The 13,114-nt window shown below is 50.4% G+C and overlaps 1 pseudogene across 1 annotated transcript; it reads right to left on the reverse strand.

Moving 5' to 3' along the window:
- Positions 1–255: 255 nt before the first annotated feature.
- On the reverse strand, positions 256–12,434 carry LOC308175696 (DNA-binding protein SATB2-like; annotated as a pseudogene). Its single transcript has 8 exons — positions 12,310–12,434; positions 9,955–10,057; positions 8,710–8,760; positions 7,705–8,327; positions 6,589–6,801; positions 5,418–5,504; positions 2,611–2,763; positions 256–450 (listed from the first exon to the last, which is right to left on the reverse strand). The product of its transcript is annotated as a DNA-binding protein SATB2-like (transcript).
- Between the last annotated feature and the right edge of the window lie 680 nt (positions 12,435–13,114).

Below are 13,114 nucleotides of genomic sequence, written 5' to 3' on the forward strand. Positions count from 1 at the left end.
TGTGTGTGTGTCTCCTGCGTCCATGTGTGTGTGTGTGTGTGTGTGTGTGTGTGTCTCCTGCGTCCATGTGTGTGTGTGTGTGTGTGTGTGTGTGTCTCCTGCGTCCATGTGTGTGTGTGTGTGTGTGTGTGTGTGTCTCCTGCGTCCATGTGTGTGTGTGTGTGTGTCTCCTGCGTCCATGTGTGTGTGTGTGTCTCCTGCATCCATGTGTGTGTGTGTGTGTGTGTGTGTGTGGACCGTGCGGGGCTTGCTCACCTGAGGGTCGTTGGGCAGGTGCAGCACGGTGTGCAGCCTCTCGCTGTGGTGATGCCTGCTCTCCTCCTCGTACACCAGGTCCCTGTCCGTCTGGGACAGCGCCAGGAACCTCCGGATGGTGCACAGGTTCTCCCACAGGGTCCGGTTCTCCGGGCTGGGGCTCTCCTTCCACCGCAGCAGCTCACACAGCCAGCCCTGAGGGGAGGGGGAGGGGGAGGAGAGGGGGAGGGGGAGGGGAGGGAGAGGGAGAGAGAGATTTGATTATATCTGCTAGACTAGGCCGGTCTTTGATACCAGCTGTTGTGTGCATCCAGCCTCCACCATCCAGCATGCAGTGTTAATAACCTGATCAGCTCCCTCCCTCCTTCTCTCCCTCCCTCCCTCCCTCCCTCCCTCCATCCTACTCTCCCTCCATCAGCATCCCTCGCTCCTCTAGGCCAGCTGCAGCAGATGGGTGCAGTCAGCCGTGACCCCCCCCCCCCCCAGCCACCCCCGGACCCCCGAACCTGAGAGACCCTGGCTAACCACAACCTGCCACACGCACACACACACACACACACACACGCACAAACACACACCAACTGACACACTAAACACACGTTAACTTTCTCTCTCTCACACACACACACACACACACACACACATACACACACCAACTGACACACTAAACACACGTTAACTTTCTCTCTCTCACACACACACACACACACACACACACACACACACACACACACATACACATTTTTGGTCAAAATTTAGTTTTTTACATAATCTCATCCATTAGGTGTTTATTAATGTTATTAATGTGGTGTTATTTTTTAAATGTTGACATTTTTGAGTAAGTAATTAATAAAATACAAAGGTTCCATCTCACAAAACATAATGGAATGTAAAAACTTTGACGCTCAATATCTCTGAACTGCCCTAAACGGAGATAGAACCTTATCATCCTAAACGGAGATAGAACCTTCTCATTCTAAACGGAGATAGAACCTTATCATTCTAAACGGAGATAGAACCTTCTCATTCTAAACTCACGATATGTTATTTTTCAGAATAAAAGTCTGAACATTTTGATTGGTTGTTGCCAACTTGTTCCTGTTGTCACCAGCTGCTGTCGTCATCACATATGAACCAGAGCAGGACGTGACGAACACGTCACATCAATGTTGTCAGTGCAGGTATCAGTACCGCACCCTAGACACAGTATCTATGCTACGCTAACTGTCTATGAGTCCCGCACCCTAGACACAGTATCTATGCTACGCTAACTGGCTATGAGTCAACCCCGGTGGCGCCATCTCTCCCCATGCTCTTCACGAGGGGGGAGTGGGGGGAGGGGGGAGGGGGGGGGGCCCAGGCGGGGCGGGCAGGGCGGGGCGCGGCAGGGCGGGGCGGGCAGGGGCGGGGCGGGGGGGGGCGGGGGGGGGGGGGGGGATATGCAGTGCAGGTGCTGTGATGTTGTGATGTTGATGTATATGAGGGATATGCATCAGTGAGTCAGTTCATTTCTCTGTTTGGTATGTTGGTTGGCAGGCCTCTCCTCTCTTATCTTCCTGTATGTGTGTGTGTGTGTGTGTGTGTGTGTGTGTGTGTGTGTGTGTGTGTGTGTGTGTGTGTGTGTGTGTGTGTGTGTGTGTGCGCATGTTGTGTGTGTGTTTGTTTATCTGCAGTGGCGGTGTCTGATGGTTTGATACAACAGAGAAGACTGGGGGAGGAACACAAGCCCACCTACACCTTTAATCTGGTGTGTACCTGACCTACCTGGAGACAGGCCTTCACCTTCACACCAGGGGAGGCTGGCAGAGGTAGAAATCGGGAGGACGGGCTCATTGTGATGCTCGGAATGGAATCAGGAACAGTGTCAATGCCTTTCATTCCATTCCTCATTTCATTTCATGTGTTACAACGAGCCTCTCTACCTCCGCCAGCCTCCCCTGCTCCACCTCCATACGTCAGGGACCTCCCTGTTCTCCCCCCTCTCCTCCCAGCCCTCTCCCCCTCTCCTCCCAGCCCCTCTCCCCCTCTCCTCCCAGCCCCTCTCCCCCTCTCCTCCCAGCCCTCTCCCCCCTCTCCTCCCAGCCCTCTCCCCCTCTCCTCCCTGCCCTCTCCCCCCTCTCCTCCCTGCCCTCTCCCCCTCTCCTACCTGTCCTCATCCCCTCTCCTCCCAGCCCTCTCCCCCTCTCCTCCCAGCCCTCTCCCCCCTTTCCTCCCTGCCCTCTCCCCCTCTCCTACCTGTCCTCTCCCCCTCTCCTCCCAGCCCTCTCCCCCTCTCCTCCCAGCCCTCTCCCCCCTCTCCTCCCTGCCCTCTCCCCCTCTCCTCCCAGTCCTCTCCCAGCCACCTCAGGTCCTCACCTGGCTCTTGTTGGCGGCCACCTTGGCGAACAGCGCCTGGGACACCTTCGCCCCGCTTCATCTCCTGCTGGATCTCGTCGTACACCACCGACGTGATGTTGACCAGGGACTCCAGCTTCAGGGGCATGTCTGGGGCCGGGCCTGGAGGTTTGGCTGGGGGGGCGGTGGGGGGGGGGTGGGGGGGTGGAGGGGGGGGGTGTGGTGGAGGTAAAGGGAAGGGGTTAGGGATCAAAGAGGGCGGGAGGGAGGGCGGAGGGAAGAGAGAGAGAAAGAAGAACCAGTTATCTACAAGATCAAGCCTGACGGGCAATCAGTTGATGATCAGCTCCTCCGAGGTTTTGAGAACAGTCGCGGCGTCGCTCCGTGTGTCTCCGCGCGTCTGCTAGACGACGGGACGAGTCCCGACAAGGGGGAATGTTTATAGATTGAAGTCATTAAGTCATCCTTTTTGCGTCTTGCTTTGTAGTTTTTGTTTGAATTAGCCGTGTATTGAATGTTAGTATGCTTTTAAGTTATCCTGCAGGCACAGACAAGTCATCTGGCTTCCCCTAGTGTAAACCATGGCCAGATATAAGTACACACACAGACATAATACTAATAGTACACAAAATGAATCCCGTCCAGACCAGAGCAAAGGAGTGGGACTAGTTCCCTGCCGTCAGAGAGAGCTGGTTATCTACTGTATGACGCTGTTAGTGGAGAAGGCTCTATAGAGTTTAGAACAAAGAAAAATATATCTAACATGAAGTTACAGTAATGTCTTAATGCAGTGTTCCTACTAGGTTTATGTTCTTCTATGCTAGCTTAAAGGCTGTTTCTCCACTTTTGTTTTTCTTTTGGATTATTTTATTTAACTTTTATTTTTTGCCAGGGTGTCCCACAGAGACCACGGCCTAGTTTACAAGGGAGCCCTGTGTAGTGGTTTTATCAGTGGTGTGCCGTCAGGGCCAGCAAGGCCTTCTCTGCTGGCCTAAACATCATCAGAATATACATTTTATTTTAATATATTTTTTCCACAAATATGTATTAATGAATACCCATAGTCTATTCTCTTCATTTCATAGCTTTCCTCTTGGTTGCGCTGCTTCCAGTCTCCGATTGAGATTTGGAGGGCTGGCCTTTATGTTAGAGCTTTTATCCAATCAAAATGTGTTGCTAGGGGGCTCCAAAATCTGCCCGCCTGCACATTAAACGGTGCCGCGAATTCGACCTGTAACTTAACGTTGGAACGAGAAAACCTGTGGCGTACCTAGTAAACCTACGTAGATGCGAGCAAAAGCAACAACGGCGCCTGCTGTAAGGCTCAATGATGTCAGCACCCAGCACGTCTTTTGATTGGATACGCACTATTGATACGCACTATTGATATTCACTATTGAGATGCGTAACTATGCCGGTAGATGTGAAACTTTTGAAAGTGCGCAGGGAAACGGAGCATCACAACGAAAGCTTTCGTTGACTGATCGATAATACTGATCGATTGTGTCCTGTTTTTGGGTAAACAATAACTTTCATTTAGGGGACACGAACAGAGGAAACTACGTTGAGCTTCTTTCTTTTCTGGCTGAAAACAACCCAGATTTACATTACCACCTGTCCACAAACAAAGTGTTTACTGGGACGTCAGGCAAAATACAAAACGACCTGATTTTTGCTATTGCTTAAGTGATGGGAGAAGAGATCAAAATGGAGATTAAAAAGGCACCCTTTGTCGCTATTATGGTGGACGAGACGACAGACGTGGGTAATGTAGCGATCTTAAAGATGTTAGTTTAACACTCTTCATTGTAAATGCGGATTTATTGATTAAAAATGCTTCGGAAATATTAATATAACTCTGTTGTACTTGTCTGACTATGTTAAGGTGATGCAACGCCCGGTTATACTGTGTTTCTGTCTAGTTTCTAGAGCCATGGCGTCATAACGATGGTATTAAGAGGTAGAATAATTCAGGTAGGAATGTGTCGGACATCACTGAAGGCCTAGGTGTGAAATGCACCGCCCGCCACTGGGTTTTATATCATGTTATACTGCGTATAGTTTGGTAACTTATGTTCAATAATACATACTGCAATAACGAGATTCGGCAAGTCAGGAGCATATGAAGTAAAGCTTTGTACACAAAGATTTACTCATGGTACGATCTGTGAAACTTACTAACGAGGTCCAGACAACCTTTTAGTAAAGGATGCATCGATGAGTATTACAACTATTTCAACACATTCACACTATTTCAACACATTCAAACTACTTATGTGTAAACAGAAAATAAGTACCTCTCTTCTTTTGGTGTTTGAATACTGGGTTTGGACTTCAAACTAGGGTAACTGGCTGTACGTGTGACTGTGTGTGTGAGGGTCTCTAACAGGGGAACTGGCTTCTAACAGGGTAACTGGCTTCTAACAGGGTAACTGGCTTCTAACAGGGTAACTGGCTTCTAACAGGGTAACTGGCTGTATGTGTGACTGTGTGTGTGAGGGTCAGGTGCTTCTAACAGGGTAACTGGCTGTACGTGTGACTGTGTGTGTGAGGGTCAGTTGCTGTGTGAGCCAAGCAGAAGGAAATGTGTGGACTGAAGGGAAGGTGTGTGTATGGACAGGAGGACAGGAGGACAGGAGGACAGGAGGACAGGAGGACAGGAGGACAGGTGTGTGTATGGACAGGAGGACAGGTGTGTGTGTGTGGACAGGAGGACAGGAGGACAGGAGTGTGTGTGGACAGGAGGACAGGTGTGTGTGTGGGTGTATGGACAGTGTGTGTGTGTGTGTGTGTGTGTGTGTGTGTGTGTGTATGGACACCCTGCTCACCGAGTTGTTGATCTTGGTCTTGTTCTTCCAGATGGAGGCCCAGGCGTCAGGAGTCAGCTGCTCATCCATGCCCCGCTCCCACACCTTCTGCACAGGACAGGCCTTCATCAGCATCATCATCATCATCATCATCAGCATCATCATCATCCTCATCCTCATCTTCATCCTCATCCTCATTCTCATCATCATCATCATCCTCATCATCATCATCATCATCATCATCGTCGTCCTCATCATCCTCATCCTCATCATCATCATCATCATCCTCATCCTCATCCTCATCCTCATCATCATCATCATAATAATAGTAATAATCATAATCACACTGATCATAAAACTAATAATACGTCAAATATAGATTAACCCTGACGCTTTAATATAGCGCACAGGACCTGAAGTCATGGTTAATCTATATAACAGCTTGTCAATCATTTAATATTTTACAACGTATCTATCTAATTATCTCTCATCATAATATGTAATCCTGGTTTTACATCTGCATTGATCGTAGATCAATCGTTCTGGGGGGCTAATTAGCAGCTAGCAGCTTCTCATTTCTTGTTATTGTATATGGCTGCAATTGTGTTCTACCCCAGATATGTACTAGAGGACAGAGTCCACTCTGTAGATTAGAAACGCAGACACATTCAGACACATTCAGACACATTCAGACACATTCAGACACATTCAGACACATTCAGACACATTCAGACATAAACCAAATCAAACTGTCAGAAAAGGTTCACAACAAACAACAGCTGGACGAAGTCAACAACAACACACAGACATGACATAAATGATCAACAAGGCAAAAAGACACACGCACGCACACACACACACGCACACACACGCACACACACGCACGCACGAAACACACGCACACACACACACAAAGAGACTCACAAGTTCACAGACAATACAGTACACACCCAGACACACAGACACAGACACACAGACACACACAATAGAAACACCCAGACACACACACACACACACACACACAATAGAAACACCCAGACACACACGCACACGCACACGCACACACACACACAGGCCCTGCTGCAGGGGAGTTTGGGGGGGGGGGGGGTAGAGGAGTGGAGCTATGTTTTCAGGGGAGGTGAGAGGGCCGGTCGGCGGTGGAGGGGGGGGGTAGGCGGGGGGGGGGGGGTACCTGAGAGAGGCGAGGGCCCCCGGGGCTGGAGATAGGGGTAGGGGGCAGGCCAACGGGGGGGTTCATGCTGCGCTCCCGCTCCTCCTGGTAAACGCGGTCGCGCTCGCCCTCAGGGAGGTTGAGGAAGTTCTGCATGGCTTTGAGGTTGACCAGCAGAGACTGAGAGGCCGAACGAGGGTCTTCCTCCTTCCGTAGGATCTCCGACAGCAGGCCCTGGTGTATACACACACACACACACATGCACACGTGCGCGCACACACACACACACACACACACACACACACACACACACACCGCAGACATACACATACATTTCGAATGAGAGCAGCTCGCAGCTCGCTGCTTGCATACACACACACCACATATTGTACACTCACACACACACACACACACACACACGCACACGCCTGCATCATGCCCTACAGCGGCAACCTCCCACCTGCTCTGGACTCCATGTTGGCTCTAATGGGTCGTGACTTGGGCCTCAATGCAGCAGGTGTGTGTGTGCCGCTGGGAGGGCGGGAGAGAGGAGACTGAAGTGGAGCGGGAGGGGGGGGGAGACACAGCAAGCTGTCGCTACGCTACGGCTAATCTCACCCAGAACCTGTAGGGAACCAGCAGGGAAGCTAATCCTAAACTAATAATATCACAGCTTTCTTTCTTGACCGACCCCCTCGACGACTCATCAGAGTGTTATCAGCGGTCTTGAATGGAAGATTTACGACTCGGATATGATCGGTTTGGGACCTGTGTGTGTGTTCTCTGTCTAAGAACATGTGTGTGTGTGTGTGTGTGTGTGTGTGTTGTGTGTTCTCTGTCTAAGTACCTGTGTGTGTGTGTGTGTGTGTGTGTGTGTGTGTGTGTGTGTGTGTGTTCTCTGTCTAAGTACCTGTGTGTGTGTGTGTGTGTGTGTGTGTGTGTGTGCATGTTCTCTGTCTAAGTACCTGTGTGTGTGTGTGTGTGTGTGTTCTCTGTCTAAGTACCTGTGTGTGTGTGTGTGTGTGTGTGCGTGTGTGTGTGTGTGTGTGTGTGTCCTCCTCTGTCTCAGTACCTGTGTGTGTGTGTGTGTGTGTGTGTGTGTGTGTGTGTGTGTGTGTCCTCCTCTGGTCTCAGTACCTGTGTGCGGTTGAAGGCCACGCGGGCGAACACGGCCTGGGACACGCTGGCTCTCTTCAGCTCGTCGCGGACGTGCTGGTAGATGTCCATGGAGACCTCCGACGCCCCCTGGTTGTTCCCTGGTTGTTCCCCCAGCTTGGAGGGCCGCGGGATGGGCGGGTGGTTGAGGAACTGCTGGTTGATGCCCTGCGGGTGCTGGTGAGCCAACAGGCGGCTGACGGCCAGCTGCTGGTTGATGAGGTGGGCCATGGCCAGCTGCTGCCTGACCAGCTGAGGGCTGAGCTGGGGGGACAGGAGCCCCCCGGGCCCCAGGAGGGGCTGCAGGGACGTGGGGGGGTGCTGGGGGGGCGCCTGGCCCCGCAGGGGGGGGGGGCTGTGGTGGAGTTGGCCGTGGCCGTGGGGAGAGTGCTGCTGCTGCTGCTGCTGAGGGGGCTGCTGCTGTTGGGATTGTTGGGATTGGGGGGCTTGGGGGTCTCCTCCGGGTCCGGAGCCGCCCTTGAGGAGGGGGAGGGGGAGGCCACCGCCCCCGACGACGCCCAGGTGGGCCAGCTGGGCCAGGCCGGCCAGGTGAGGGGGGGGCCGCTGGCCGAGGACGCAGAAGTCTGCCAGGCTGTCTCTCTCCACTGGGGGGGAGGGAAGAGGAGGGGGAGGTGAGTGAGTGGGACTCTGGTGGTCGATCACTCTGGTCGTGCTCTCTCTGGCTCAATCACTTATGATTACAATCAATTGTAAAATGCTCACGTTCAAAAAAGCGAACAATAACATGGTATTTTTTTGAGAACTTCTCTACTGGATGAATCAATCTTAAAGTGGGATCTTAAACACGGGAAACAGCTGAGGGATGGTGTCTGGAGAAAATGGAACCACTTTCAAATTCATAGACTGAGCTATGGATGCTATGGCTGCTATGGATGCTATGGAGCTATGGATGCTATGGATGCTATGGACCACCAATGGGATGAACAATTTCAACCATGACGGTAACGGTAACGGTCACATCCTCACCCTTGATGTCAGAACTGTCCCGTCCAGACCACATCTTCTCCATGTAGTCTCCTATAGGAAACCACAGAGATAGGGCAATGAAGGCAACAGACCATAATACACACACACACACACACACACACACACACAGGCCATTCTGGCCTGTCTGCCAACCCTCTTTACCAGGAGAGAGAGGGAACTAAAGATGACTTAAGATAAGTGGTCCACAACCAATCCATCAGCCCAACCACGTATGACTGACAGCTCAGGCAGCCAATGGGAGAGCGTCCAGACCCATTATCAATCGCTCCACATCTGGAGGCCAACAGAACAGGGGCTGTTTCCCTCTGGTAGGCAGAGAGCAGAACTAATAGAGGAGACGCTGGGTAACCCAACACTGCGCTCTCTGTCACTGAGCCTCACCAATCGCTTTCTTCTCCTCAGGCTCTCTCTCTCTCTCTCTCTTTCTCTCTCTCTTTCTCTCTCTTTCTCTCTCTCTCTGTGTTTGGGGTTTGGGGTTTGGGGGCTCCTCTTTGATCTGTCCTGCGGGGTAATTATAGCGCTTTGAGGGACGGTAGGGGGGGAGGTGGGGGGGTGGGTGAGGGTGGTGGTGGAGGGAGGACAGTGAGCCAGAAAGGAGAAGTATTGTCACAGGCGTTAAGAAGACGGTGGAGGGTGGAGAGAAAGAAAGAGAGAGAGAGAGAGAGAGAGAGAGAGAGAGACAGAGATAGACAGAGTAGGGGGACAGTGGTCTGCATCTTCTAACGCAGGACCCCCCCCATGCGGTTAGAGAGAGAGGAAGAGGGAGAGAGAGAGAGAGAGAGAGAGAGAGAGAGAGAGAGAGAGAGAGAGAGAGAGAGAGAGGGAGGAAGCAGTTGGTTCTAATAAGGAAGAGGAGCGGCACTAAGCTCTCAATGCTGCGTGAAGGGAGACGTCAATGGGGCGACCACGCGATGTGAGGAGCTCCCCATTTTATACCCCACTTATCCTCCACCCCCCCCCACACACCACCCCCCCTCAGACGCCAGCCGCTGAGGTCAGCCCAGGACAGTGCCGAGAATGGCTTAACAAGCTGTCAATCAAATCAAACGGGGGGTGGTGTGTGTGGGGGGGGGGGGGGGGTTGGGTTGGCCTGTCAGGGACACACTCGGTGCCAGTCGGTCGTTGGTTGTTGGGTTAGTTGGCGAACCTCAGAGGGAAATTTGAGAGAGAAGAAGAAGTAGCCTCAGTGGTAATTGAGGGTGACCATGGTTCAGAAACACTAACCTTTGATTTTCTTGTACTTCTTGTACCAGCGTCCAAACTCTTGGCACTTAGAGGTGGAGACGTTGGCATAGTAGGAGCTGTTCACTATGGAGGAAATCATACTCTAGAGAGAGAGAACGAGAGGGGGGGAGGGGGGGGTGGGGGGGGGGACAGAGAGAGAGAGAGAGAGAGAGAGGGGGGGGGGGGAGCAGGAGAGAGAGAGGGAGAGATGGAGAGAGAGGGAGAGATGGAGAGAGAGGGAGAGATGGAGAGAGGGGGGGAAGGGTGGTGGGGAGGGGACAGAGAGAGAGAGAGAGAGAGAGAGGGGGGGGCAGGAGAGAGAGAGGGAGAGATGGAGAGAGAAAGAAAAAATGATTAATTAGAGACACACTCAACTTCAAATGCTTGCTCACACGCACACCTTTCTCAATACAGATACACACCACACACACACACACACACACACACAAACAGCACACACACACACACACACACACACACACACACACACACACACACACACACACAAAAAGACATAAATATATGACCATGGGGAGCCCAACCCGGGGGAAACTCCAGCCAGTGCATAGAGAGAGAGAGAGAGAGAGAGAGAGAGAGAGAGAGAGAGAGAGAGAGAGAGAGAGAGAGAGAGAGATTCACCAGCCACACACATATGCTAGCAATTGATGCAGGGATCAACACCCACGCATACAGCTCCATTTATACACAGCGTGCACCCTTCCCTCCTCCGCTACATAAATCACACACATCCGTCCGTCAAACGCCCGCGAGGAACGAGGCTTTGTGAAACACAAGAGGTGAGCCTTGAATGGCCAAGTGTGGAGTGAAGCAGTCACATACTGTTACACACTACAACAAGACCCAGTTCCAACACACACAAACACACACAAACAGGGAGAGAGTGGAGACAGGGTAAAGAAGTGTACAAAGAGAGGTGAGAAGGAGTGGGAGAGAAGGAGTTACGTACTGTTACACTACAACAAGACCCTTCCACACAAACACACACAAACACACACTCACGGTGGTGGAGACAGGATGAAGAAGTAAGTGTACAAAGAGAGGTGAAGCGTTAGGAGTGGGCGTGTGATTGTTTGTGGAGAAGTGGACGGGGGCGTTTTTCGTTGAGTTTCACGTGAGTTGTGCAACTTTCGAAAACGACGTTACAACTGATGTTTAGATGAGAGTTATGGTTTTTGAAAGTTTGGTTAAACGTCAACGTCAAAATGTTAACAATACTGGATCTGGGTAGGTCTTGCGATGTTGGATTGATTGACATTGTTTATTGGTTGGTTGTTCAGTGAAATGTCGGTTGGAATGAACTAGACGTTGTGATGTGATGGTTATTTTTCAACGTTGACGTTAAGGTTGCCATTTGATGCTCCTCGTCTGATGTTGCTACACGATTGTCCGTGGGTTGAAAATGATGTTAGCCAATAAAATGTTGGGGACCATCAGACCATCTCAAGAAAATAATAGTCATCAAAATGTTTCTTATTTAGGTAAATAAAACGTTCAAAGTTATAACACTGATGTAATGGAACCAACCAAACAAAAATGGCTTCGACCTGTTCTAGTTTTCCCCTCTGTACTGTATCTGAGGAATAGGGTTACTTACTGGGGTTACTTTTTGCATTGTATTTTTTAACTTTACTCACTTTTTGTCCTGACCTTCAAACCTTTATTTAAAACTCGATAGGCACTGAGGTCACCCTCATTTACAGTGACGTCGAGTGTACAATAGAACAGTGAGCAAGACAGGATTAAAAGAAAAAAAAGAAAGAAAAAAACTACAAACAATTGCAATTATTAGAATACAGTTTTTGCACCAAGAGTTTAAAGGTAAGAGGCAGAGGGGAGGACCTCCAACCGGAGAGTTTGCTGCAGAGTGTTCCATGTATTAGGGGGCATCAATAAAAAAAAAATATAGATTGTTATGAATATTTAAGAGGGTTTTATGGGTAATGTAGTTGTACCTCTGCCAGGGGACACTCCTTGGCCAGTAGGTAGGTAGCTAGCTAGGAGGGTTTTATGGGTAATGTAGTTGTACCTCTGACAGGGGACACTCCTTGGCTAGTAGGTAGGTAGCTAGCTAGGAGGGGTTTTATGGGTAATGTAGTTGTACCTGTGACAGGAGACACTCCTTGGCCAGTAGGTAGGTAGGTAGGTAGCTAGGAGGGTTTTATGGGTAATGTAGTTGTACCTGTGACAGGGGACACTCCTTGGCCAGTAGGTAGGTAGCTAGCTAGGAGGGTTTTATGGGTAATGTAGTTGTACCTGTGACAGGAGGGGACACTCCTTGGCCAGTAGGTAGGTAGGTAGCTAGCTAGGAGGGTTGTATGGGTAATGTAGTTGTACCTGTGACAGGGGGACACTCCTTGGCCAGCGTGCTCTGGTTCATCTCCTTCAGCAGCTCCTTGAGGGCGTTCCTGACGGTGGCGTGGTTCCACTGCTCCGACGGGAAGTCCTCCAGCTTGGCGAAGCTGCATAAACATAAACCACAGAACAAGAACCCAACCGTCAACTTCCTGTTGCTTCACGTCCACTTCCTTTACCCCTTTTATGCCCCTAAAACCTCTCAGTAACCAATGGAAACCATCACTTATTCTCCCCCCAAAACTTCCAAACTTCCCAGAAACTTCCACTTCCTTACCCCTTTTATACCCCTAAAAACCTCTCAGTAACCATCGAAACCATCACTTCATCATAATCAAATCAGACACTAAGGTCAGTAACATGTCACGGCGGTATTACCACCATGGAGACAAACGTAAACAAGCCTGGATGGTATGCAGCAACAGCAACAACACAATAACCGCCACAATCTCCTCTATCATCTGGAGTCTATCTAGAGTTTATCAGACTATATCTTCAGGGGGCTGAAAATGCTCACTCATTCTGCAGAGTTACTGGCAGTTACTGGCAGTTACTGGCACGAAAGAAAGGTCTCTCTGAGGGAGAGGGAAGCAGATAATAGATAAATCTCTCATCTGGCCCTGGGTCTCCTTGGCACCACGACCAATACAGACTCCAAAAAATGCCGTCTTTTTTTTTGCTCATTTGACAGAATTTGACAAATCTGGTAAACTGTGTGGAACAGCAATAAGCCAAGATGACATCAGTGACCCAGAGGGGCTCCTGTCTGATTCCATCACCCCTAAAA

The sequence above is a fragment of the Nansenia antarctica genome, assembly GCF_963989245.1.
Source record: "Nansenia antarctica genome assembly, contig: SCAFFOLD_874, whole genome shotgun sequence".
In the NCBI taxonomy this organism is placed as follows: domain Eukaryota; kingdom Metazoa; phylum Chordata; class Actinopteri; order Argentiniformes; family Microstomatidae; genus Nansenia; species Nansenia antarctica.